Source organism: Zeugodacus cucurbitae, chromosome 6 (genome assembly GCF_028554725.1).
Source record: "Zeugodacus cucurbitae isolate PBARC_wt_2022May chromosome 6, idZeuCucr1.2, whole genome shotgun sequence".
Taxonomy (NCBI): domain Eukaryota; kingdom Metazoa; phylum Arthropoda; class Insecta; order Diptera; family Tephritidae; genus Zeugodacus; species Zeugodacus cucurbitae.
In genome coordinates this window covers 44184346-44207918 of record NC_071671.1, presented here as the reverse complement: position 1 = coordinate 44207918, position 23573 = coordinate 44184346, and the positions used below count along the sequence as shown (strand labels likewise).

The 23573-nt window shown below is 35.0% G+C and overlaps 1 protein-coding gene across 6 annotated transcripts in view; it reads left to right on the top strand.

Moving 5' to 3' along the window:
- The first annotated feature begins 625 nt into the window (after nucleotides 1–625).
- LOC105209802 (uncharacterized) overlaps nucleotides 626–23573 on the top strand; it is a 56727-nt gene continuing 33779 nt past the window's right edge. The window contains exons 1-2 of one of the 6 annotated variants that reach the window (XM_054233958.1): nucleotides 626–1028; nucleotides 7070–7197. The gene's annotated coding sequence lies outside the window, so the exon portion shown is untranslated. Of the gene's footprint in view, nucleotides 1029–6655; nucleotides 7198–23573 lie in introns of all 6 variants that reach the window. The other 5 variants (XM_054233957.1, XM_054233954.1, XM_054233956.1 and 2 more) reach the window with 5 other exon arrangements.

The window sequence follows — 23573 nt, the reverse complement described above, 5'->3', positions numbered from 1 at the left end:
GACTTTCGTAACAATATTTCACTGTAATTAAATTTAAATAAATAAGTAACAATTATGCCGAAAAATCGCACTCTCAAAGCACTTAAGTTTTTATTTAGCTTCTCACTAAAAATATAAAAATATAACGCTAGCGATTAAACCTCTTTCCGCGAAAATTTACTTAAGTACAAATACGAAGCATACACGCGAACCACCAAACGCCGCTGATCGTGTTAAGGCACAGTCACTTGGGAAACACTGAGGCAAATGAGACCAGCTAAGCGCACACATACTGTCACACCCCCATTTACCTGAGCAGAACTACACGCACACACTCATAGAGAGAGCAGTGTAGCTATGCATGCATGCAGGCAGCCACGTCCAGCAACAGCCGAAGCAACAGTAAAAGCCAACAGCAACAAACCGACAATAGCAGAACAACAACAAACAAACAAATAAGCAACGATAACAACAAGCAACAGCAAGTTGCTGTTGCAGCGCTCGTATCGTTGCCGGTCGCCTCCACCACCATCGCTTAGCCGGTCGTTCGACCGACGGACGACAGAGGCAAGTCGTGCATAAGTCGACGACGGTCGCGCTATCAAAGTTGGAAATTTGCCTTCTTCTTACCTAAATGCGAAATTCGGTTTTGAAAATTCAGTTGGCGTTCGACCAGCAAATGCAACGAACGGTTTACAGCGGCAAAGCGGATCACAAAATAACCGAAGCAAATACAAAACTTCAACTTAAGTAACAAGTAATGATAAAGCAAAGCACACGTTTGAGCGCTCAAAAGTGCAGGCCCATATAAGCGCGTGTGAATTGCAGAAAGCCAAGAGAAAAAAGGTGAAATTGAAAAAGTGCTAATAGTGAATGTGAATTAAAAGTGTTAAAAACTCATTTTGGCTTGCTGGAAATTTGAAAACTCTTAGTGACTTGGTGGTGTCCAAGCAGCCGTTTTGGGCAATAACACGTCTCAATTAACACGTGTGTGTTGCTGGTGTTGTTGGCTTTTTTCAGCCAACTTCTCTCGCTGCTGCTTTGAAAAGGTGTGAAAATAATTTTGCGATTTTTTGTGGCGCATTGATTGTTTATTGCATTTCACTTCATTTATTGTGCTTGTTGTTGTTGTTGTTGTTGCATTTGAGACTGTTTGAGATGTCGACTTTTTCCTTTGCCTGTCGTCAGTCGCTGGCAAATTAATTTGTCTTTGCAGCGTTTTTTTATTATTTTCTTTTTTGGTTCGTTCTCTTGTGCACTTCCGTTTCAAGCGCATAAAATTGCAACAAATTGTTGCATGCAACTAATTAACAAATTTTTAATGACACAACAAATTACGTCGACGTGCACTGAAAGTGTAATGTCTGCTTTGTCTTTGACGAAAAATTAGCGAAAAGCGGGGAATAATGTATGTGCCTTCGCTTGTGTGTTGCCTTTTAGTTAGTGTATAAGTTTAAATTTTTTTACATTTTCAAAAGTGAATTTTCAAATAATAAATTTGGTTTTTAATGAGAAATTTTATGCTTAGTTCTTGGGTTTATTAGCTAAAACTGCTTATTTGCAGCGCAATAAATTTTTGGTGTGGATTTGTGGCAGAATTTGTAAAAAATAATAATTTTTGTTTGTAAAAAAAATTTAGAGAAGTTTTCAAAAAATAATGTAATACATATAGTATGTACAATATAAAATTCTAGACTTTTGATATAAAATTTTATATTGTTATTATTTTTATTTTACATAAAATTATTTCAATAAAAGTCAAGAGCAAGTTAAAGCTTAGTTTTTAATAAATATCTTCCAATTAATTTAAATAATTTCAAATATACATACATTTTATTTAGTAAACATTTTCATATTTTTATTTAATAAATTTCCAATTGTTTAAAGAAATTTCAAAATTTTGACTCATTTGCCGATAATTCCAAAAATTACCGACATAATTTTTCTGTTGAAAATATTGCAGAAAAAACTCCAAAAAAAATTAAAAAACGTGAAAAATTTTTTGAATATTTTTTTTTTTTTTAACTAACCATAATAAAGTAGTATTATTTCACCAAAATTCGTAACAAAATTTGTGAAAACAAAAACCTTTTTATTACAATTATTTAAAATAAAACTATGATTTCTTAAAAATAAATTTCTCAAAGTAAAGCAAGCCGACGATAATATCCACAGATAAATAAAAAAATTCGGTGCTTTAAGTCTTGTAGCAGTCGTTTCTCAAGCTAATATGAATTCGATTTTTTAGATTATTGCTCAGTGACACGGGAGCCAAAAATAAAATGGATACGTTTGTTTTTTTTTTAATAATTAAGCAATTATAAGGTCCAAAATCGCATTAAAGCTATAATTTCATGAAGTGATTTGATAAGTTATTATACTAGTTGCACTTAAGCTTTTGTTCAAAAATATTCGGAAACCCCAATAGCCATGGGATCAATAGCTATGGGATCCATTATTTCTCATATATGTAAATACTTACTGGTGTTTTAATTCCGCCGGTGTAGCTTGTTTTCTCTGAGGTGTTCATTTAAAGTGAAGTCTACTTAGCACCCCAGAACTGCAGTAAAAAAATTTCGAAAAAATTATTGTAAATCGATTTAAAAATTTGATTTCTATATAACTTCTATTATGTAATTACTTTTGGAAAATTTGAAAATTATTTCATAAAACATTAAGCTCAATTAAATATATACGAAAATGTATATGTATATGTATATTATATATTGCTCTCCTACGTCGCGGGGGAGCAAAGAATCATAACGATTTTCCTCAATTAATTTCGAACTTGCGATAGCCTCTTAATTTTACTCCACTTTTTTTTACCTTAGATATTTCGATGTTCAAATTTCTTAACCAGCGTAGATCAGGGCCCTACGGCTGCCTCGTGAATTCCATTCGATAGTGTTCCGGGTGATTGTATCTGAATCTCGTCCCAGAACATGCTTGATCCAGCCCAATTTTCTTTTAATAATTTCACGAAAACATACATAAGCTTTAAAATTTTCATAATTTTAAGAGCTTCTATATTTGTGTAGCCATATTCATGAAATATCTAAATTTAAAGTATTAAACAAACTCTTTAAAATTTTATCTATCAAATCCGATTATCTTACTGAAAGCAATTCCAGAAATGATTTCCACATTCTATACAAATATATTTAAAACAATCTCAAAGCTTAAGCTTTCAATAACTACCAACTTTTAAGCTCAATTTTAATTTATACTATGACATAACCTCAAACCAAAATTAATGTTTTTTTCAAAAACTAACTGAGGGAATATATAAGATGTTTAAGTTATAGAAAATAGATTTTAGTGTTGAAAACAACGCTAAGAGTTTATTACATCGATCAAAGAATTACAAAATTTTAGAAAAAAATAAAAATACTTAAAACCAAAACAAAATTAATTTAATGCATAAAATTTTATTTTTTGGACATTTTTAAAAGTTATTTAAAAAATAAAATCGTACATATTGTTTAACATTCGGGAATAATATTATTGTTATTATTTATTTATTTTTTATTTATTTTTATAATAATTATATTTTTTGTTAATATTGCATCTCCCTCCTTGCATTTTGCCCTCCCCACTACCTGTTAATTAATTTCATGCAAAACTATTTATTTTGATTCGCGTCCAGTTTTTCCAGTTGGCTGTGCGCTTTCGCTTGCGAATTTAGTACATGAAAATATTATTTTTAAACTCACAGACATTTTCACGTGGCGCAGTGTTGTTATTTTGGTTTTCTCGCTTTTATTTTCATTTTTGATTTATTCGGTTTTGTAACTTCTTGATTAGTTACCCTCCCACATGGGGTATTGTGCTTAATTTGAAAACTAGCAAATAAATAGAAATCACTCGGCAAGTTGGCGCGGAAAATATTTTATATGCAAATATTTATTAATGTGATGACTTGCAGAACCAGCGAATCGCAAATGAACTACAAAGTGTTTGAAGTCTACAAGAGACGACTCACAAATGAAACGTAGAATTTGAATGAAACTGCAATAAAGTACATATATAAGTTATTATGATTGGCATTGGAAACACTATTTGTGGAAATCGTAAAAGTTAAAGTTAAATTAAAAATGTATTTTAAATAATATTCAAACTTTTTGCGACAAAAATGCGAGTGTTCTCTCCGAGAAGTCACATTTAAAACAGTGTTTCCATTTTGTTCATCTACTCTCCCAACAGTTATTAGAGAGACCACATTCTATCTAATGCAGGAGGTTCTCAACCTCTACATACTACGTATATCTTGGATGGTAAAAACCACAGGCACGGCTTTAAGACTCTCAACTATTTCCTTTGACAAAATTCTTATTTGAGATTTCCCTATCACTTCTATCGTTATGTGTGAGAGTTGCAGAAATCGAATACTAATTTATCGGTACCATGTTATCTATGTTTGCATTGTTGATAGTCGGACCTGCATAACACAAAAACACACCATAAAGTTAACATATATGAAGTGTGTCGAATATTTTGGTTATCAATTTTTATTGAATATTCAGCTTTCGAAGAAAGCTTCGCTCCCATAAGTGCACCACAATTCTCACGTATGCAAAAATCGATAAGAATAAAGTGCAGATTATCATTTGTAGATACCCCAAAAGGTGCTTGAGTTTCAACGTGTGCCATATTTTGACCAGATAAGACCGTTTTTGGCCGAGTAGGCATGCACTTGTACTCTTGAGTGAAAGAGTATTGAGCTTCTTAAGCAGTGGTCAGAAAGACCTTGTTAAAGATAAGATTGCTTCGTTGTTCGCTTTCTTTATCATTAATATTTCACTTTTTTCATTTTACTTTCTTTTGAATTTTTAGGCCGCGTTTTTGCCGCGTATTGCGTTTTTTGTCTACCTTGCGATCACGCAAATTTTATTGCATACATATGTACATACATACATACCGTTCATTCATAAAAATTTATTGAATTTAATATGTGGAGCGCTGATATGGTTGCATGATAAACATTGTAAAATACTAAAACACTTTTGAATGAATTTGTTTTCGCACAGGAAATAGTGAACAAATGGAGTGTTAAGTCATAGATCAAAGGCAATTAAGATATGGTATACACTTTTTACTAGGTTCAGGGTAATATAGCATAGATTATGTAAGGTTAAGTAAGTTATGGCAGGTTAAGTATGCATTCTTGAAAGGATGACTTAATAATAGAAGACTAATTTTGGGGCACTGAAACAACAAAGGTTGAATAAACCGAGTATTTCGCAAGTATTTATCCAATTTGACTTCCAAATTTCAAATTGTATAGTTTGATTAAAGTAATCAGTTATAACTGTTAATCGATAATTATCGATAAAGTTGATTACAGATATCTGTATGTTTAATTTCATTACTATATCCCTTGGTTACTCGATTCACATGGTAACCCTTCTATATTATTTTTATACTCTCACAACAAAGTTGCTAAGAGAGTTTTATAATTTTGTTCACATAATGGTTGTTTGTAAGTCATGATTACGATGGCGAGACGAGTTGAAATCCGGATGTCTGTCCGTCCGTCCGTGCAATGAATAACTTGAGTAAAAATTATGATATCTTGGCGAAACTTGACATGTTCCTTTGGAGTTGTATGAGGGTTGTTAATGAAAAAGGGAGAAATCGGTTCACAGCCACACCTACTTCCCATTTAATACAATTTTGAATTCCATCTGATTTGTTCACTTTGTAATATATATGTACATTAGGAACCAATGAAGAGAGCGGCATAAAACATAATAAAAAAACAAATACTAGCTGTGACATCACTTGTGGAAAAATTATCGAGATCGAACTATAACTTTTCAGGACCCCTGTTATCGAACATGAAGAATACGGTGGGCTTTATACCTTATAAACCTTTTAATATGTGAAATATCATAGATAAATTAAGTGAATGCAAGACTATACATTCACTTATAGTGTATCTTGGTGGTGAAAATAAGTGAAATCAGTTCAGGAATTACCTCAGCCCTCATGTACTATATATGATGATTTTCGTTATTCTATTGGACTTATAACCGAACCGAATATATGGGTCAAATTATACGTTATCGTAATAAAATTATATCAGTAAATTGCGAGAGTATTTAAAGTTCGGTTACACCCGAACATAGCTCTTTCTTACTTGTTACGGTTAATTTTAGTACATCTGTACTTTTCGAATAAAATATTATCGAACTTTTAGAAGTTTTCGACATTATAGTATGGCAATAAGGGTATTTATTAGCCGATTTCAATTAGGCTCCTTTTGAAATATGTGATTTCGAACCTACTTTTCCAAGTTCCTACCGGACTTAATAAAGCCTGAAAGAAAAAAATTATTTCCTTTTCCTTACTCCCAGAATAAATTGTAATATTCAGACCTTTTTTGAGCGCTTTAAACTCAGATAACTCTTTAAATCCCCTTTTCATAGATTTAAGGTTATCCCGTCTGCTTTTTTTTTAAATATAATAGTATATAAATCAGGTTTGAGAAGTGTTTCGACGATCGAAACAAGCGATAGCAGAAGTGCATAATATCGAATGGGGACTATTTTGAAGGCGAATGAATATATATACTATTTAAAAAAACGAAAATTACCATTTTTTATGAAATGCATATATATATTTTGCGAAGAAACTATTAGGACAATCCATTTTCAAGTTCTTTTGATCACTGAAGCATTTCAGCAGTACTTAATTTAAAATGAAATGCAACAACACACTAAATGGTATATAAAGAAATAGATTTGACAAATTTCACTTTGCAAAACAACAACAACAAATTATCAATTTCAATGCCAAGTAGCGTGAATACTCAAAGCGGAAATATATTTGTGCAAATCAGCTAAAACTAAATTAGTACTGAAATCTGCCACAATTGTGATTTCCAAAACAAAAAAAAGGAAAAATAAAATAAATACAAATACAAAAATAGAAATAAAAGACCAAACAAAAGTTGGCAAGCAAATAAATTTGAAAAGCATAACGTAAAATCAACACCCACAAGTCGAGCAAGTGCAATGAACAAATCGATGCATTGAGCACCGAAAGAAGACATTAGTCATCGGCTCATCGAAAATACTAACATATATAGCAGTTATACCGTTGTGAGATCTTTCTATATATACATATATAAATAAACAAGTGAATGACATAAAAATTAAAACAATTGGCATTACCGGAAGAGCATATGCAAAGCCGAACAAACTACAAGTGAAAAAGGTAAGAATTTTTAAATAATATTTTTGCTATAAATTACATATGGATATAAGAAATATGTGTATGAAAGAAATGAAGTCGGTACCATCAAGTCTTCAAATGTATTGTAACCTGAAAAATCTTCTCACAAAAACCTAACAGCTAACAGTTTGAGGCCTAGATAATCTAACTGAAAGTAGATGGCTTGGGAATATTCTTAGTCTTATATTTTCATTTCTGTGCACTTTGGGGCTGTATAGAATAATGTCACATTTCAAGAGGTGATAAGGTGTTACTTACTATATTTGTTCACTAAAAATGTTTGCTCATTTTGAGTACGTTAAAAGTCAAACCGTTGAAATCGTTTGTGTTTTCATTTTCTCAGCAATTATGACAATCAAGTTGGCGTGAAATGTCAACACAATTGAAATTGACATTATGAAAATCACAAATTAGTCTGCTAGTGTATCACCCACATATAGTATAAGAAATCGTTCCCTCAATATAACAATAGCGTATGTGCTCATACGCCATTATTTTTTTATTGCATATTTAGAATCTCCATCATTGATTCTATGTCTGGTCAAAATTTCGTCAAATTCTACTTCCACAAAGTGGGTCAAAATGTCATTGGAAAAAATGGTGTATAATTTCATGTTCAAAAATTTAATAGACATCTGATTTGACAAAAACTTTAAACTCGATTTTCTCAAAACCCCCAAAAAAATATACGCTATTGTTATATTGAGGGGACGAAATATTCCTCAAACATATATCTGAATCGAAATACAAATCTACTGAAGAACATTCTACTATGAAAGCTCAATAGAAAGCCTCAACTTGTAGTATTAGTACTAAAAATAAGATTAATAATATCCGTATATTTAGACTTAAGTTTTACCGCAGCCCACTGAATCCATTAAAATCCAGGTTATTCGACACATTATGATTAAATGTCGTCTAGATTATATTTTATCCTTTACGATCAATTTGCTAATTTCTTTTCTTTAACTGAACAGAACTTTTCACAGTTCCATTTATGAAATTTATAACATTGGGTTTCGAATAATTAACAATTTTTAAAAATTACCATTACATAGGTCGAGTGATTCATTATTTACTATTTTTGATCGCTGTAATCGTAATTGTACCGAGCTTAAGGTTGCCGTAAACGCAAATCCCTAGCATATTTTGACATCATATCTTCGGATTTCAGAGCCGTTTTTTATTTACGCATAGACCATACCAATTTATATTATGTTAGGTATATGGACATGAACTAGTCTTAAGCATCTTCAATATTTCAATATGATAATCTGATCACTCGTAATAATCGTGATTCAAAGAACTGTTCAACACTACTCAGGGGAACAAAGAAATGCTTTGATTTAAAGACTATAGATGTTGGCTTCTATTGCTTACACATGCGAAATAATTTGAAATAATGTGAAGTTTGCTGGGGCGCCAATATTCGTTGGTATAGTCGATCGTCTTTAATATCTCCGGAATACTTCCAAAAGTGTTTTATACTGTTTGAAAAATTTCTCAAATCCCTTCTCAATTTCAAAACACTGTTTGTTTTAATTTATCCATTGTGATAAATAAAATCCACTGCTAATTAAGAGCGGAAAATTTTTAATTGAAAAGCAAAAGGTCACGCTAAAATTCTTAAATTCGCTAAATCAAGCAGGTTGGCATACGCGCCCTTACACACGTACACCCAGACCGACCGGAAACAGAGTAATTGAAACATCATACGTTCGCAGAACTAAAACTATTTGCAAATGTCAATCAAACTAGAATTTTGTCAAACAACACCAAAATATGCTAAATAAAGACAAAGTGATCTGCATACGTCACGGGGCGTCATAGGAGGTGTGCGAAATTGTGGCGAAAGTCTGCATGTACACACGCATGAATTTAAATATGAATGATTTGTATTTTTCATTTATTTTGTATTTTCTTTCATAAAATGCCATTTGTACGTATGTACATAGGTATATAATATATGTAAGTTGTTGTATTGCTGACTACATTTGTCTCAATTTGACGTTTTCTACTCATAGATACTACTTATATATTCGATCGCCAAAAAAATATTGAATTAGAGTAAACTTAAGCTGAAAATCACTCATGGTAACAGTACAAATTTTCTAAGGGATCTGTTGGTATAGTACACATACTTATGTATGTAAGTACATAGGAAATAGTTCTGCATAGTCCCCATATATTAGTAGTAGCATAGTAGTATTTGTATTTATAAATTTGAATTATTGAATGAAAAGCTTGTTAGTAAAAGTGTGAGCCAGTGCCAAAAACATAGTGAGGAATGCAATATATGATTATGTTCGACGCGTACATGTAGGAAAATTCTTTCTATATGAGAAACAACGAACGCTGGTTAACATTTTTAAAAACACTGTATTAAAGATAACACAAGCCACCAAATTAAAGTGAAAATATACCAGTATAGAAAATATCTGAGGCATAAAAAACATGATCACCCCTAATAACTGTGTAATGTGGCCTGTTTGTGCAATGATGCTTCCTGTTTACGATTTCCTCCTCAATCTAGGCACATGTGTCTACTTACAAAGTTGGATTTGTCTTATTTTCTACAGTCGTAATTATCTTTTCAATGAAGATTTGCGAGATCAGAGACTGAGATCGATTGACAACGATCGATGGCTGCTGTCTCAACGCACGATCGATGCATTAGATGGCGACACATTATTTGCGGCGTTGCAAATTATTGCGAAAAATATGCGCGATTGCACAGAAACAAATAAACAAATGCATAATTATAGACGTAGGCAAAGCATGAAGCGCGTCAAAATAAATAGAATAGTTCGAGAAAAGTTGGAAAAGAACAAGTAAGGATGGGCTACACACAAGCGGTGACGGAGGGTACTTAACATCGAGAGCATTTAGAATTTTTTAAAAGTCGTATTTTTTTGTGCAGAACTATTTTCTGAATTATAATGCAAATGAGTTTTCGGTATTTCAAAAAAGTACTATCAGGGGTTTGTAGTAGCCAAATTTTTTATTAGAAAAGTCTCATTATTAAATTTATCCGTTCAACCTTGACGTTCGCAGAACAGTAATCGATACATTTAAGCTTTTCATTCCTATATGGACAACGGATAGTTGGGGATTCCCGGATCCCCGTTCAACATTGCTTAGTGACCGTCGATGAAACAAGGATCTCATGGTACACACTACAGACAACGGAAAGCCGAAAAACTTCCAATGATAAATATGCTTCGAAGAAGTCAACGAATATCCTAAAGGCTATAACAGTCTATGATCTAAGGCCACTCATGATTAGACTTGAGAAAAGCAAAACGGTTACAAGAACGACATTAAGGCGATTTAATGCAGAATTTTAGAAAAGGAATCCATTTGGCGTAGAAAAAGGTGTTTGTTCACTATGATAACGTACCGGTTCATACCTCCGCTGACCTCGATGCCATATTGGTAGCATTAGGCTACGATCCATCCCAAGTATTCTCCAGATTTGGACTCCAGAGACATCTTCTTAATTGCCGCGAATAAATTTGTGACAAATAAGAAAATCATCTTGTCCATGGAGTCTACATTCAAGGCAGATCTTAAAAAAATATATATTTTTCAGGCCGATTAAAAAGTTGTAGCAATACTGGGTCAACAGTATCGAACTCAAGGAAGGGTATGTTGAGAGATAAATCGCTATTTGCTTCCAACTTTCTTTCGTAGACTAAGTACTTTTTGGACCGCCCTCGTCATGTATATACATATGTCAAAGTTGATTGAACACCACACAGTAAAATCAAAGAAATGATCTTGCATTCATATATATAAAGTCAAATTAGACTTTCAATCGTCTAGTCTGTCGCTCAGAAGGCACATTTGCACTAATATATACAATACATATATAGATATTAAATAAGTACATTTTAAAATCTTAATTGTTGTGCTCTATGCCAGTACAGACACGCTCACACCCACAAAATATTCAACGAGCGAGCTTCTTTCTAGCTGTTCACTCATTGAGGAAACCGCTAAATATTTGATGACTGGGAAGTGCCTCATATTTGCCACAACCCATTGACTGCTGCTCGCCGAGATGACTTTGAATTTGTTTGTTATTGATTTGTGGTGGATAAGTGTGTGCATATGTACATATGAATGTGCCTCGACAGACGGGAATGTGAGCGCTTAATGTCTGTCTGTACCCCGCAGCAGCGTCTATTTACCCAACGGCCGACACCCGCCTAATGCCACACATACCTACATACGCCGAGTCTCTGTGTTTACCTTTGTTGAGCTGCAATATTATTTTGATTTGCATTTCGAGGCGGCAAATCGAGTAATCATTAATCTTTTCAAGACTACACATATCTACTGAGAGATAAATATTTATATTATAATTCATTCAAATATTATTCGCCATTTAATGCCCACAAAGTGTCTGCAAATGCCACAATTAGACAGACACACATATGCTTAATACATATAAATGTATGTAGATATGTAAGGCGGATAAGTCTGCCGGCTTCATGCATCCTATATAATCACATACATATGAATATGAACAGACATATTTATCTAATATATAGAATAAGCAATGAATATACTCGGCGAACGGGTGTGTCTTGAATGGAATATTTCACACGCTTTTTCAGATGAGTAATTCGACATGCCGTTCGTCAATTGTAGGAAAATTAATACTTTTTTACGGATGCGGTGAAAAGTGCTTTTAGGAAATGTCTGTTATACTATACGGAAGACTCAAGAATGAGGTAATATTTAGACAAGGTCATATGTGATATGCATTTTCCAACATGATACTCTCACTTCATCGAATATCGCTTTCCTTCTGTACGTAGCGGAAATGGGTAATATGGCTTCCAATAGTTAACTAAATTTTAAAGATACTATTTCGCTAAACTTATTCTTAAAACATACCAATTGCATTTCGATCTCGCAGAAAACTAGCGTAGAATTTCTTATCTCCTCAGCAAGAGCTTTTATACTTTCTTGCATAGATCGGCATGCTTATCTTGGTTGTTAGTAAATATTGGGTCTTCACATAATATGCAGGTCTGAAAAAATCGGATTATGGGGCATCATTTTTTAACTATGGCAGACACTTGTGTCAGGATGTTTCTATACTCAGAGCACTGTACTTCTTGTGCTGAAATTTAGCCCTATAAACCACCCGGTTTCAACCACAACTACAGTACCGTTTAGATCAAACAGTCTACCACCTAGATTTTCAACGCGAAGACAACAATCACTCTGATATTGGAATAAGTAGATCCCCCAGTTCGTTTGTTTGGGATCTATGGTGTGAATTAGAAAGATGTTGCAGAAGTAGTTATACTGCGGTTTTTGATTAGAGATACCTGGAGCTGGTTAGGTTAAGTGGTTGTCTGTCGACGCATCTAAGCCTTTGGGAAGCCAATTGTGTGGAATCCCCTCCCATTATTAGGTCCTCTTTGAACCATCTTGTGGTCTTGATAAAATGAAATAAGTCCCATAGTTTGATATGTGCAACTTTCACCACATCATCAAGGAAATTAAATCCAATAGTTGCGATTCTTTTCGTTTACAGAGCCTTACATCCGCATAAATAGTATATTATAGTATCTTATTCTTGAACTGTGTTGGATCAGAATAATAGCTATTCGCCAGGCAATGGCAAATTTCTGACATGAGAAACGTTTATTAGTCATTCGTAGTCGCCATAATGCTTGTAGGTCACTCAAGCCGCTAATCTGGAATAATAGAAGACGCTCTTCAAAGAATCTCCGTATTTATTGTTAAGAACGTGTTAAGAATACAAGATTATATCATATACGAGTGGAGCAATCGAGAACAAAAAGCGCTACAAATACAAGCATCGAAAGACTCCAACGAAATTTAGCTGAATATTTACGTTATCCACTTGGCGATCTTCGCTTCCTGGAAAGTTCAACTGAAATATATTTGCTATAAAAATTTTGGAATTTCGTTTTACGGAAGCACCAACCACAACATACATACACACATACAGAGGAATTTAGTTTAGAGAATTTGCGTTTGGGAAGTGAATATAAGTATCCGCATATATTTCCGCGGAATATTGTGGTTTACACAGTCACAAAGTAGTGGAATCGTTTCAAAACTCATTGCTGAGAGTTGGAATATATACAAAAGTATATATAAATGTGTGTGTGTCGGACTGCAGCTGCTGAAAGTAAGAATACGAGCATCAATACACAGAAAAACCGCAAAAGCAAAGCAAAAGGGCAAATTATAAGAAATAAGAATAAGAAGTCAAATAAATACAAAATAGCATTCTGGAAGGAATTGCGCAATCGCAACATTGTACGAGCGGCAACAATATCAGACTCCATCAAGTCGGCACCGTGGCACAGACGAGACGCACAGCGGGCAAGGCGAGACAAGGTTGTGATTGGAGACAGGCTGGCCTAACTCGAGTTAGCTTGGATTGTTGAAAGCTACATGGCTGCTGACGCTGGCTCCTTTAGATACAATTTTTTCTGCTACTCTCTAACTTAGTTGTTTTTTTTGTTGTTATAGAGTTTATTTCAATTTTTTGTTTTGGATCGCTGGTTTGTTTACCAACAACAAGACACACTCACACCCTTACTATTAGCATATAAATAAAATACATACAGACAAATACATATATGGGTGTTTATATGTATTTATTTTGATTTCGTTTTTGTTATTGGTGTGCTATTTGCAAGAAGGTTGCTGACTTCCAGCTTATGCAATCTGAGCTTTTTGCATTATCTCTTGTCTGATCTTTTATTTTCGTTTTTTTTGCAAGCGACCTTATGTTGGCATTTCGTAAACAAATCGAGTGTTATGTGTGTATGTGCTATTATTTATATATCAAATTTGTATATTTATATGCCAGTATGTATGATATTCGCACATATTCAGCGCTTGCGTAATTTATGAAAACCTTAGGTAAGGTTAGTTTTTGAGTTCTTTGCATTTGATACTCTTCGAATTTTTGGTTTGTATTCGTTAAAGAATATTTCAAATTTTTAAGAATTGAATTACATCTTATAACCAAGTATTTTGCTTGAACTGCAGTACATTTTGTTGGTACATTTCGTCTCTAAAAAGTCAGAACTTCACCCCATTTGTATCTAATCTTAATTTCAAATCCAGAAGAGAATACAGTGTGCCTTAGCTTAATGTAAGTTTTAGAGGTTTATAATATCTTATTGGTTGACTGTAAGTAAATTAGTATTCCACGACTTATACAATAAGTGTTACAATCTTGTTTAGTTTTTATTATGATCTATATGTTTCTGAAATAGAGAGCTTTGCTATGACGCATAACCAGCCCGTTAAACCATTGACTACATGGACTAGACTTGTCTGAGAGATTGTGTCACAAGCATACAATTTTTATCGGTGACTCTGATTAGTAACTTTATGTATTGTTATTAAGATAACACACAAATTTATCTATATATTCGGCACAAAGTCCACTAGATCAGTATTGATATAGATCCTTCCCCAGCAGAGAAGATTGGACCAATAAAACAATCATAGATAGTACCAACGGTGAAATCTATATATTCTCCGACGGATCAAAAGGTGAAACAGGAACGGGAGCAGGCTTCTTCTGTAAATACCCACACACAGAAAGAAGCTTAAAGCTAAACGACTAGAATTCGGTATTCCAAGCTGAGATTGTCGGAATAAGGGAAGGCGCTTGGTGGGCCTGCACCCAACCAAACAGGTCCATCAACTTTCTTGTGGATAGCCAAGCCGCGATTAGGCTATCCGCTGCGCCAATACAAAGTCTCAATGCGTCAGATCATGCAAAGAGGCAATTAATAGACTAGCGGGAGAAAACTCAGTTAGCATTATCTGGGTACCCGGTCATTAGGTATAGAAGGAAACGAAAAGGCAGATGAGTTGGCTCGCTCAGGTGCAGCTGGGAATACAGTTCCCTTAAACTACCCCAGACCTTTCAGTTCTCTAAAGCGCTGCCTAAAGCAATGGATGCTAGGGAAACAGCTCAGGTCCTGGAACATGTGCAACACGAGTCGCACCACAAAACTACTATGGGGTAGTGTTGACACTGGACGGACCAAAAAACTTCTTACTTTAAGCATAAGAGAACTAAGCTGTATCACAGGGGTCATCACGGGGCACCTGCCTCTAAGAGGCCACCTGCAGAGACTTGGCATAGTAGAATCGGCGGAATGCAGGGCGTGCGCGGAAGATGATGAGACATTAGAGCATTATCTCTGCGAATGCCCGGCCTTCTGCCGTTTAAGAAGACATACCTTTCAAGGCTCCCATTACTTTAATCTAAGAGAAATTGGGCAGCAGGGATGGAATAAACTCAGAAACTTCGTTAAATTGACCGAGTTGTTCAGGTAATAATGGCCTAAGTGCGGTCAGGCTCTCTTCGCCTCCCTTTTCAACGAACCAACCAACCATATGGACGTTTGTGTAATTCCCATTTCTACTATACATTGCATCAAGTATAATGTAGCTTGGGGATTACGGTTATACCTATATATTCATACGTCCACTTAATTTTGCTAAAGTACCTCACAAATTAACCTATATACACGTATAAAGCTGAAGCTAAGTTTAAAATTCTAATATTAGATATATAGGAGCAAAGGGAAGTAATTACCCCTTTTTACCAACTTTGGCATTTTGAATAACATTATGTTATTTAAGACATTTACAGATATTTTCGATAAAACTTATTCTTAGAAACCGAGTTCTTCTTGATCGATATCTGAGGCCTTGACAATTTGCCACGTCTTGCAGTATTTGTGCAATTATTCATTTTGATATCTTCATTAGTTCTTTATTTATTTATTATAAACTGAACGGATCAGTTGGAATTCAAAATTTTATTATATGGGAAATACGCATAGTTGTGAACCAATTTCAGCCATCTTCTAACCATAACATCAGTATGTTAAAATAATAATATATACCAAATACCGTTGAAATTGGTCGAGTAGTTCCAGAGATATAGTTTGTGATCCAAAACCCGCCACGCCCCTTTTCCTTCAATACACTTCCTTAGCCGTGCAGGTATTGTCTAATTTGAAAATTACATGACATCATGAATAATTCTGTCTTATTAATAAGATACATTAGCGTCCACGAGAGGCGTCTATTCAAAAATGGTTGTATATGATCGACAAACTGGGAAAGAACCTGAGTTATACATAGATAAAGTAAGGACCCATATAAGAGATCGGGAATATTGATAGTGGTACATATAGGAGCTAGAAATTTTTCTTTGGGCATATTTTATTTGCTCCCAAAGGAAGACTTGCCTAACTACGACCATAAATAGATCTCCTATAAATAGGAAAAGTGTAACAACAAAGATTCAATTCTGTATTAAGAATTATCCATCTTCCTTTTGAAGTCGAAACTTTTGTTGGTATGTTAGAAACATGTAGCTCTAGCCAAGAGATATTAATCGTATTTATTTACATTTTATGCTGTTCTTTAAGTCATTATTTTGTTTTGTTTATTTTACATTGCAACTAGTTCTAAAATATTTACAAAAGAAAGACTAACAAGCAACTAGAGTATGATATAAATTATTACAAAATTACAAAAATACTCTGAGAGTATTGGCTAATTTAAAAGATCGCTGGGTTTTACGCATTTGAGTCGTCTTGGTGGTCCATCTCTAGAAGTTAACATGACTACTTCTTCGTTACAATGCTTTAGCAACCTGGCTTCATATGTTGCTGCAATTTTTAATATTTCAGCGTTAACTGAGTTTACGTTTAGATCACGCTCTATATCAGCACATCTACAATACCAAGGCGCTTTGACAATAAGCCTTAGTATTTTGTTTTGGAATTGGCTTTCTTATTATTTGCATTAGCACATCCCCAGAGTTGTGCACCATAGCTGAGTACTTGTTTATAAATAAGTAGCTTATTTTCGATGGATAACACTGATTTGTTACCAATTACCCAATTAATATTCCTGAGTCGCATGTCTAGTTCTTTCCCTTTGTTTTTTTACACGAATTTTCCACCGTAGCTTAGAGTCAAGTGTCATTCCCAAGTATTTAGCGGAGTTGAAGAATGGTATTCGTACATCGTCTATGAAAATTGGTAAGTACTGTATTTTGTTGTACGTGGAAACAATGTGTACAGACTTAGCTTCATTGAGTTTTATCTGCCATTTCTTTCTCAAATGTAGGACTTTATTTACAGCTTCTTGGAGATTATTAGTTGACTCATGTTCACTGCTGCCAACAGCTAGCAACGCGGTATCATCTGCAAATGTGGCTGTTGTGTAATTGTAGTCTACTGGCAGGTCATGCGTGAATAAAATATAAAGAAGAGGGCCCAACACACTACCTTGTGGAACTCCTGCTTTTATTTCCTTAAGACTAGAATACTTGTCTCCTTGTTTAACAAGGAAGTAGCGATCTGACAAATATGATTTTATAATATAATGCTGTTTCGGTAAACTCAGTTTCAATTTCGAAAGCAGTCCTTTGTGGCAAACTTTATCGAACGCTTTTGCAACATCCAAAAACACGGTAAAACAGAATTTCTTTTGCTCAAATGCTTTTTCTATAGTATTTGTAATTCTATGGATTTGATCAATCGTAGAATGGTTAGCTCGAAACCCAAACTGATGAGCTGAAATTATGGCTTTTCGTTCTATGATTTTATTGAGACGTTTTATGAGAATTTTCTCAAAAAGTTTCGATATTGTCGGTAGAAGTGATATGGGCCTGTAAGAAGATATATCAGATCCTGGTTTTCCTGGCTTTTGAATCTTAATAACTTCAGCAATTCTCCAATAAGTTGGCACGTATTTAAGATTAAAATACGCATTAATAATGCTGGTAATTTTTGCTATACTTATGGGAGAAAGCTGTTTCGGCAGTAATCAGGTCGTAACCGGGGGATTCTCCACAAAGGAGTCTTAGAAATAAGCAGAGGTCAGGGTTAAATACCACAATTGTTAGCCAATCAAGCAGAGGTTAAAGTTGATGCAAATAATGAAATTTCAGCAAAGTTATTGTCCACCAGGCGTGCTTTGTCTCATTTGAAAGAAAAACTGCCAAATCTCTCGAAACTTTTAAATAGCGCTTACAGCGTACGCACGTCTGTGAGTCATGTAATTTGTGTTTAAGCCTTACGACGGCGCAAGTAAAAAAAAAAACAAAATCTACAAGTGACCGCATGTCTGAGCATTTTGGGCATTACCAAAGTGGCCAGACAACAGACTGTGCTGTTGTTGTTGTTGTTGTTGTTGTACGCGTTTGGTGCACTTACCTGTCGCCAATTGTTGCTGTGACCGCAAAAAACAAAAGTGCAATTTGACAAAAAATGCAGACACTACAACAACAACGACAAATGCAAGCCAATTCCGAAAAGCTAACGAGTCAGAGTACAAAAACAACAAAGCCAAAAGGTAGAAGAAGCAAACAAGAATCAAGAACTGATTGCGTTTCAACTGGACGGACAGCTGGATTGTTGGTGTTTGGCTGGCGAAAAATGTGAGGCAAGCGACGCAGCAAAATTGGCAACTGCAACGACTAAAAAGTTCATTTCAGCTCAGCTCGATTTATGCAGTTCGACGCAGCCGGACGCAGACGCGGCAATGCAACGCTGTGCGCTGTCCGCTGTCCGCTGCGTGCACGCACAGAAAAACCGAAAACAATTCAATTTGAGCGATTGAAAATTCGCAGACGACAATAAAATGCACAAAACTGTAAAATTCGTAAGACAATGCATGAAAAACGAAAAAACGAACGAAAGACAAAACGAAAATGAAAATGACAAGTGCAACAAAAGAGAAACTGCAAATAAGCGCGTGCACACACGCTGCCGGAGAAAAGCGAGCGAACGAACGTACGAAAATTGACATTTCAGTTTGGTTTTTTGCTTTTGTATCCACTGCGCTGAATTGCGATCGACGCCAGAAGAAATTGCCAGTGCCGTGTGCCGTACCTGTTCTGATTCCTCAGCTGCACTCTCCATTAGCGTGCGTGGCATGTGAGTGATTATCTGGATGCAGACACACGTGCAAAACATAAAGGGGTCTTCAGTAAGGCCGGTCAGTTGCTGAAAGGTTTATGTAAATAACTCTGTAATTCCATATAATAAAATGTAGATGAGGGGTTTCCTCGAGGGGTCACTAATCCGAAAGGTCGAACAGTCGGCAACCATTCTATATAGAGTTCGGCCAATATGGGGTTGGGTCATCCGATTCTTTTCGATAAAGAGGATTAGTAAGAAACTTCAACCCCTGGATATCATACAAGGAGACGGACTACTAAAGAAAGTGATATCGGTAATAGTTCTTGTCAAGCTTTCATCTCGAAACTGTTTAATGAAAATACCTTAGTCTTCGTTGCCCGAAACGGGAAGGGAAGGTAAGGAATGATAGGACAAGGAAACAGGCGGTTAGTGTCTCGACAAGGATTCGTTGCCCGCAGACTTGTATATATCGGGGTCAAGTTGGGATGGGTAAAATATGGTTTAACATACTACATTATTCAGCACTCTTTTTTGTAATAGGTTGTGATCTCGGTAATCATTTCAACCCGGCTCTATAATAGGTAGCTATCGTAAGTGTTGTATTGTATAGCAGGCTTTGTTATTCTGATGGAGCGACGTTTTGTCTTATTTTATGTTCTGGTACCATACGCTTCGCTAACTTTGAACACCTCGCCAACTCTATGTTTAAAAAAGTGACGATCTGTGTCGTCAACGGGTTCAAAATCCAAACGCCAAACAATATGCTTGGTAACGTATACCACATGGTGAACCCGGTGATAAAATTAACTCTCTTAGATGTAGTTTTAACTGTTGGATGTAGCAAACCAACATAGTCCACACAAGTCATTAACTACTATGCGCCCCAGTTGAAATACCCTTTATATGCATACGCTTCCAAAAATATTCGCAAGTGTGCCTGTGCTGAGCCAACATTTCGCTGCAATTGAATTGTAAGCAGTTGCTGTTGTTGTACTTTTACAGTTGCTGATGCATTTTTGCCGAAATGAAATGACAAAAAATTCGAGCTTCTGTGAAACATAGCTTTTTGTTGGTCTGTTCTTTAGCTATACCATATGCTGGTATGTATTTGTTCTCAGTATTCTTGTCTTTTTTTCTTGTTTCACTTAACTCTGCAATTTAGCTTTCCCTGAAAGTGGACTTTGTCATCGTTCGAAGAAGTGGCTCGTGGTGCTAATGAAAAAGCACACCGCAATTGTATAATACATCGATTAATTGCGGGATCTTGTTTCTATAGAAAAATACACAGGAATATTCAGACATACATATATACATACATACATACAATCGGTGAAACTTCATATGGAATACCATTTAAGGTTAAAAGACACGGTAATTCGCCTCATTGTTGGAAAGTGAATTTAGTTCCGTTCCGTTATTTCTAAAGTTTTTGAAACAGCAACTGAATACGTTCGCGTTTAGCTTTCCAACCCTCCATTTTTAAGATAAGGCTGTTTAAGTCTAATATTAGTATCGATCTCGCCTAACTTCAACAGAACTAACCTTATTCCTAAATTTCTATGTATGACGCTCAAATTTGCTAAGAAATTTCATATCCATCTATAGTTCTGAAAACATTATTTTATCATACAGAAACGCGGCTATTATAATTATTGCTCCTTCAAACTGGTGGAATTTCTGAACTTCTTGAACTGAGTTGGGTAATTCATGTGGATGTGCTTTTAAGCTCGACTCAATATACTAATCTCATAGATTGAATTTAATGTGGTTTCGCTGTTTTAGGTCCGTCAGAATCAGGATCACCGTTTCCGTCCGCATTGACATTAGAAATGCTGTATATAATCTGATTATTACTTAGAGATAGAATTAACTATGAGTTATGGCGAGTCGTAGGAGAAATCGTAGGGTAGATCGTCACGTAAAAAAAGTATTTGTTAAATTTTTTCGAGCTTAGCTCATCAGCTGATGTTAATATTGGAACTCGGAGACACAGTTTCTCATCATATATGCTAATTATAATATTAGGGTCCGCACTTTCGTTGAAAATCTCATTTCCTACTTCTTTGAACACAAAAAATACGGAACTAAAGAGATCGGTAAGGATTTCTGAATAGACTTTACAGAAATTAAATTATTAATTTCTTTGAAAAATTATACACAATTGTCTAGTTTGAGTCTCGGTTTATAGTTTTATCTTACGACCGACGGGAAGGACTTCACTGATACAAAATATAGTTGGTTGGTTGGTATACCGTCGAGACTTTATGGCATAGCATTATGTTGAATTCGAAGTTCGTATGCGTTCTTTCGTTCAGTTTTAGGCCACATAAATTGATTCGCCATGCCTCTCAAGCATATTACTCCAAGAATACTTGGGAAAAGGTCGCGTTGAAAAGAATCGGGTTTTAAACAAGATTAGTAATTTAGTGGCCATGAGTTCTAATCAAACGCTGTATGTGTATATTTCTGTAAGAACTATTCAATTTTACGATCTGACCAGTTTGGCATCTCGAAAAGGGCCACTTGCCAACCGGCAGACAATTAAAAGCAACAACAAACCAACTCAAGTGCAATCGAAATAAAAAGTCTCGTCAAACCAAAACTGAAACGCAGAAAACAAAAAGAGCGTAGCAGAAATATAAAAATATGATGAAATAAGATTGACTGCGAACAGGAAATGCCTGAACGCTAGATTATAAATATAAAAATAGAGAACCTGTTGCTGCTCCTGGAAAAAGCAAATGTGGCGAAAGCAATAACAACAGCAGCACCCAACGATGATGACGTACCAAGGGGCATGTGTGTGTGTGGACGGACGGAGGAGTGTAATTCAATAGAATGGGTGAGAGCAACAACAACACTGACTCTTAAGAATAAGCTTGTATGTAAGTAAGTGTGTGTATTTTGTGCTGTGCTCATCAACAGCAACATATGCTACCAATAGACAGACAGCGCACCAGACAGACAGACGAATGGATATGCAACAATTGTTGAGGCATCATCATTGTAACTGCATATGCTTTGTTTTTATTGTTTTTGCTACACTTTACACATTTATTAGCCAACAAATGTGCATGGCAGCATATCGACAATGTGTTGTCGCCGCCGGAGAGGCAATGGAACGTGACTCAAGTTGATGATTATATATATACATATATATGCGCACACATGTTGCTGATTGTGTGCTTTTATGGCGAGCATGCAACAGGATGAAAAGCAATTCTAATTTGATTTCCTTAAGCGCAAGCAACGTCCTTGAGCATTGTTGGTTGACTCTTGTGCATACGAGTATGTGTGTTGATGTGTGAAGGGGTATACTACACATACCTATACTCATATAAAGTATAGCAGGCGTGTTGTTTTTTGTTGTATTATTTGTACTGTACTCCTGTAGCTCTACTCAACCGCACAATTGCAAGAGAATTGTTCAAATATTATTGCAATGCTTTGATTTGTTGTTGAAAACTGAGGTAATACATACATCTATATGCACTCCGATATTCCAGAATTTTTAATAACAAAAAGTTAACTACACCGATATAGAAATCCCATTAATATACAGCTGGAAGTCGTAGATTGGCAACTTTTCCTAAACAGCACCAGAATTATTCTAGCTGCTATGAGAAACGTTTTAGCCGGGCTTCTTCAGGTACGCAGACGCTAAAATTAAAAGTGTTTTTATGAGCTTGACATAATAATGATAACCTTAAAGTGCTGTCATTTTACAAACATATGAGAACCCACAGAAAGAGTGAAAGGCTATCTAAAACGAAGTGTTTCGATGATTGGAAGAAGCGCTGGTATAAGTGCATTAAAATCACATTATTTCTCATTTCATAGACCCTAAACGCAGTCTTATAGTAGAATAGAGAAAACTCTTGAGATCAAAACCATTGTCAGAGTATTCGGTATATTGTGCTAATATGCAGTCTACTTATTGATCTCTGGCATACCTTATTGACTCTAAAATCCATTACCAGATGACATAAACAAAACTTCATTTCGAAAATATTTAGTTGTAATTTCAGGCTTAAAAATCGATGATTTTATGAAATGTTTGTGGCGTAACAGATCAATATCTATAAATACAGTATTTGTGCAAAGTTCGGTTTCGATATCTTCACTAGTGCTTAATTGCCACTTTTCAAAAAAAAAAAAAAACATATAAATATGCCCCTTTCTAGTGCGATCCGAAATATAACTTTAATAACTTTATTTATGGCTTAGTTATGGCACTTTCCATCCAGAAAAAAAAAGATATTAGCGTTTTTTCACAAAAAATGTTGCATTTATTCTGTCCCACACACGGGATTTCAACTTGTGAGTGAGCTTTGACCAGCATGATAGAGTGACTTTTTTTTTGTTATTTTATCATGTAAAAAATGGAAC